Raw genomic sequence first — 6,000 nt, 5'->3', positions numbered from 1 at the left:
TCCCGATGGCCCCACCTCTGAATACCATCACATTAGGGTGAATAAATTGTGTGTGGGGGGGGTGGCACAGCATTCAGAGTACAGTAGTCACTGTGTCTCGATTTTCTTCCACAACTCTACAGTGCTGAAGACAGTTTTCTTTTTTTCTTTGCGGTGCTGGGGATTGAACCCAGGGCCTTGTGTTTGTAAGGCAAGCACTCTACCGACTGAGCTATCTCCCCAGCCCCAGTTTTCTTATCTCTGACTTAGCTCAGGGAAACTGAGTTGCTGCAAGATTTCAAATCTCCACCCTCCTGGCTCATCATTTTGGTCAGAAGCCTGAATTGCTAATCATTAATGTGTAGTAAGGTAACTGGACACAACTACTCTTCAACTTTTCTCTTGAAAGCATATGGTGCAGGTCCAATAAAGAGATACCACTCCAGGGTAGTGGACTGGATGTTTTGTTCTGTTTTAATCTATATGGTTAGAATTAATTCCAGCTGTACAGACTTTTCCATTGGTGACATAAACTTAAGGATAGAAAAGTTGACATTAAAAATGATTTCCTTTAGGGAGAGAAGAATGAATAGATGGACCACAGGGGATTTTTTTAGGGCAGTGAAATTGTACTGAATGATTCTATAATGGTGGACACCAACACACCTTCAGACATCTGTCCAAATCCTAGAACGAACAACATAGGAATGAACCCTAAAGTAAAGCTGGTTGATAATGGTTTGCCAATGTTGACTAGCTGACTGTAACAAACGTACCTCTCTGGGAGTGGTGTTGACAGTAGGGAGGCTTGTGCGTGTGTAGGAGGGGCACGTGGGAACTCTCTGTACTTTCCACTTAATTTCCCTATGAACCTAAAACTGCTTTAAAAGATTAAGTCTAAAATAGAAATGATTTCACAAAGCTTTCTGATGTAAACATGTTTGTGAACAAGCAGACCTTCTTGATTTTCAAAATGTTCTTTTTGTTCTTAAAAATCTTAGAGCCATTTGTAAAATAAATTAGTAAATTTATTAGAAGCACAAAGAAGGAATTTGATAAGAGGACCTCTATAGCAAATTATTTTGTATGGTGAAGAGTCATGCTAATTAATTTGATGTTTTGTTTTGTTAGTCTCTATGATAAAACAAAACATCAAACTCATTGATAAACCCAGGGATACTTTAAGCACCATAGACTAGGAATTTCAGATTTTAAAAAAGATCCTGAAAATTGGGGTGTAGATTCTCTCAAGCAGTTACAAAGAATTCTCTGAAATAATTGGATATTTTCTTTGAGTTTTCTGATTGTTTTATGACCTTGTACAACTACAGACTGGTAAAAAGAGGTAGACTTTTCAGAGAAATAGGCCGATGAGGGAGTGTATTTCAGTGACAGAGCATTGCCTGGAATGTGCAAGGCCCTGGGTTCAGTCCCTCCCACTGAAAAAAAGAAAAGAAATAGCCTGATGATTTTATGGGATAGAACAGAAAGAATCCCTGCACTCATGGGGGAAGAGGAGAGGTATAATTGGTCCTTTTCATTCTGGGAGAATGAGATGATTCCCTAGAATGTGGCTTTACTATGGTAGCTCTTTCCACTCCTGAGGGTGATTGTGGATGGTCACAAACAAGGAGAATTCCACTGAGATTCCATTTGTCAGAGGTATCAGGTAAGAGACCCTTCTAAGTGCCTTGCAGAGTATTACTAAGCTTGTATCCTTTTTCCAGGAAAAAAAAAAAAGCACAGGGTTTTTGATGAGACATTCTAAATGCAGGATGGTTGTCCTTTTCAAGTAGGAAAAGATCCTTGCAGAATGAGACTCTGAGAAGGCGTCAGAAGTCCATAAATAGAAACATGGAAATCATGTTAAATGGAAACCGATGTGTAGGTGACTCTGTTAGGGTCAAGTGGAATCCAGATCCAAGTCAAGACGCTGGCAAGTGAGCGAGAATGAGAGAGGCTGCAAGTAACATTGGCAGGGCCTGAGGGCTTGCAGAGGGGACCCCAAGGCACTGGGGGCAGGTGGTATGAGTGTGTCCCCCAGAGAAGCAGCATAAAGCAAGGGCGCGGCAGCTGACTGGACTCCACACACACATACCTGTTAAACTCCTGGAAAAACAGTTGAATTCGGAAACTCCCTCCAGTTCCCAATGGCTCAGGGTACAGATTGCAGAAGGAAAGAACTCAGGCGATACCCACACTGAACCACCCCCTCCCCCAGCCACCTACGATACCCTGGCCTCCTCTGCCTGCCCCTGTCTGCAGTCCCCACCTCCTTGGCCTTGATCCTGTTTCCTGTGATGCTCATTTTCACATTGTAGAAACTCATGGTTTTGGCCTTCACTGTGGTCAGCCCTGGGCCCTGCGTGTGGAATGCTGGGGAGAGAAGAGTGTGTAGAAGTCACGTTGCCCCAGTGGGCAGTGGTATATTCAACTTTGTGACTAACGAAGGCTTTTGCATTAGAGACGTTAGATGGGGATTAGAAATCGGCAGAATTATGATTCTAGTTTTCTCGATTTGGATTTTCCATGATATGTTTGTTATATAAAAGAAGGTTTTATCCAAGCTGCATATGTCACCTTGTCAACGCCTTCAGAAATGGCAATACTTTTAACCAATTCAAATTTATCAGCTTTAATGCCATTCAGTGAAAATACTTGAGAGTAACACAGCTGAGTAAATATTAAAGAAAAACAAGGAAAACTTTAGGTAGAATGACTTTTAAAAGCCATAAGCCAGCCAAGTTCTTTGATTTGAATTATTTTTAATCCCTATTACTTGTTAAAAGGAAAGGGGAAGAAATCCCCTCAGTAAAATTCAGAAATGTGATCACCAAGCAAAAACTCCCTTCTAACTCTCAGATGGAAATCCAGTTTTTAAAATATTGCTGTGGTCAGTTGTTGACACATAGGACTATCTACAAACACAGTTGTTCAAACACAATAAATTGCCCTCACTCTGTCAGTCCATTAATCACAATTCAGCTTGCTATCAGAGAGAAAATGGCTGGTGTTATTAAATTTCCACCCCATTACCTTGACTTTTATTTACAGCCATTCATCAATAATTTCCTTCTTCCTTAGAACCACAAGTTAACCAAGCCAGAAAGTCATCAAAGAAACACAACATACATGATGCTATCTTGGAAATGTAAATGCTTAATGTGATTTTGTTAATTCACAAAATTTCTTAACCATCTCAGTTCATCTATTCAAGATAGTTTTTAAGCCTTTGCATCAAAGCCCATCAGCTACAGACATACCAAGTAGTGTGTGAGGAAAACTTTTGAAGTAATAGTCTACAGCAATTGGCCTCCTCCTGTGTGACAAATCTTTGACTCTTTTTAATGGTCCCACAAATCCACTTCTATTTAAGGAACAATAACCCCTTGCTTTAATGACTGCTAGTTTCATTTTACTTGGTTGTTCCAGAATATTCCTTCCTAAAAAGGCACTTCCCAGACCTCCACAGGGAACGTCCAGGGGCCCCACATTCAGGATTGGTTCTGAGATAGATAACATCTAAGATAAATTGAGATTATAGATATTAATCAGTTAATCAACACATTTATTGACAACTACTCATAGGAATGGAGATAGCAATAAAGAGAATGTAGAAGAAGAGGGTCTTCTAAAACTTCACACTCGAGAAGGGCGCTACTACCTACAGATGCAGGAAAATGCAGTTGTTGATTGTTAGAGCTGAGTGTTGTCAGTAAGAGGGACTACAGGCATGACATGATCAGGCCATCCTCTGGGAGAAGACAGGGGAGCACAGAATAGGATGGAGGGGAGAAGAATAAAGCGATAACAGGGATGGGAAGAATCATTTGTATTTGAGAGCAATACAGAGTAAATCTACAATACCTGTAAGTCTGTTTTTATGCATAGGGTCTGTGTGATTCCCTTTCCAGTACGAATGAGATTAGTCTTAAGTACATTGGACACTACCCATTCCAAAAGGGAAGTATGCGCAGATCATCCATGCTTCTTCTGTTTGACTCCACTTAGAATCACAGGAAGGGGCTGGGGTTGTAGCTCAGTGGTGGAGCGCTTGCCTTGCATGTGTGAGGAACTGGTTTCAGTTCTCAGCACCACAAAAAAACAAATAAGTAAAATAAAGGTATCGTCTCTATCAACAACTAAAAATATGTTTAAAAAAAAAAAGAATCACAGGAAGTAGAGTCATAACTGGCCCTAGTGGAATTGCCATCTATATTCAGATTGTTCCTGTAGGTTAGTTCTCTCCCACAATCTATCCCAACCAAATCGATGCTAAGTTATCATTGTTTGCAGTGAGGGAGTTGTACTGATCAATATAGCTGGCTCTGACCCTTCTCAGATTAATAGATGTGGGAGACTCAGAAATAATTCCATTCAGTAATGTAATCAGCTGAATGTGGTGGTGCACACTTGTTAACCCAGCAGCTTTGGAGACTGAGGCAGGAGAATTGCAAATTCAAAATCAGCCTCAGCAACTTAGTGAGACCCTGTCTCAAAATAAAAAAATAGAAAAGGTTGGGGATGTGGCTCCATGGTTGAGTGCCCTTGGGTTCAATCCCCAGTACCAAAAACAAAACAAAAAAAAAAAAAGTTTTTTATACCTAGGTTCCAGGTAGTTAGGCTTATCTAACCTGGGTGGTATTAGAAAATGATAAATTAAATTTTCTACAAGAGCATAGTCTTATTATTTCTGGTGGGCTAGTGTCCTGATGTGTGCTCTCTCTGATGTACCATGGCCAGGACACCTATGACAATTTAACAAATGTGAGAATACAAGCTGAGGTAACAAAAATGAATTTGAATGAAGTACTCAGTAAGAGTATGAATTCCTGAAGGAGAGGTCTACCGATTTTGTCCGACCAGCATCCCTTCTCCTCTATCAACGACAGAATGCAGCAGCTAGCTTATTCATTTGGGCAACTACCTCTTGCCATTCCTTGTAGTCTTGTGTGTTGTCAATCAAGGTTCTTGCTCCCTCTACCCAAACTAAACTCTAGGAGGAATTTGAAAATGATTAGTAGAGGGGCAATACTCTGGAAGAGACTTTCCACTAGATTTTCCACTTTAGAGTCCTATGTCCCGATACATTTACTTTTCCACAGGTGAGTGGTAAAATCTTCAGTACAATTGAATCCCCGCTTTTTCATTTGCTAGTCTTATTTTTAAATTTAGCTAGATCTGATTTTTGTGGCTTACAATAAAAAAAAATTAATATATCTTTTCTGCTTCAACTTCCAACCATAGTGTCAGGGATGGGAAGAGTCAAACTGAACCTTGTTGGCAGGAAGCATGGGACAGCACATTACTGATGTCTTTCCCAACGGTGGTTTCACTGTAGATGATTTCAGGGAAAACAGACGTCAACGGAGAGAAAGACCAAAGAGTAGGCAGTCTGTTTACAAAGGAACAATCACTCACACCACTCATGACAACGAACACTAAAACAAGATTATGGCAGACATCACTATGAATGAATTTTGATACACTTGCTTCTCACAACAAACACCTATTTCCAATTTCATTCACCAAGAAGAAAATTGATTTGTCCCCAGAAGTTTTGAGGCAGACTTCTGAACTGAAAACAAATAAGGGTTGTTGTTGTCATTATCTTCAGGACAAAAAGTTACCTGATCTCTGTGTTAAGAGTCCCTTGTCTGCTTTCCTGTTACCATGAACTGACCACTCCAATTGTTCTTCAGTAATGAATCTGGAAGGACTCTGAACTACAGGTCATCAAGTTTGTCCTTGCTATAGACAGCCATTAAAGACCTGAGATTTTAAAATAGCTAAGTTTATAACCCTTCATTTTAAAATTTTTTGTATAGCAAAATCCCATGAAATATGTGTTATCAATGCTAAATGCAGTGCATATAAGAAATCTTGTCTGTTGAAATTGATAAAATAAATGCACTTATTCTAAAGTGCATATGAACTTTATAATAAGTGCATTTATATGCAGGAAAGAAGGGTATGGATAGGTAGGAAGTACAGGCTTGGCAGAGAAATGAAGAGGACACA

The sequence above is a fragment of the Sciurus carolinensis genome, chromosome 12 (genome assembly GCF_902686445.1).
Source record: "Sciurus carolinensis chromosome 12, mSciCar1.2, whole genome shotgun sequence".
Lineage (NCBI taxonomy): Eukaryota > Metazoa > Chordata > Mammalia > Rodentia > Sciuridae > Sciurus > Sciurus carolinensis.
Note: the sequence above shows the minus strand (reverse complement) of the source record.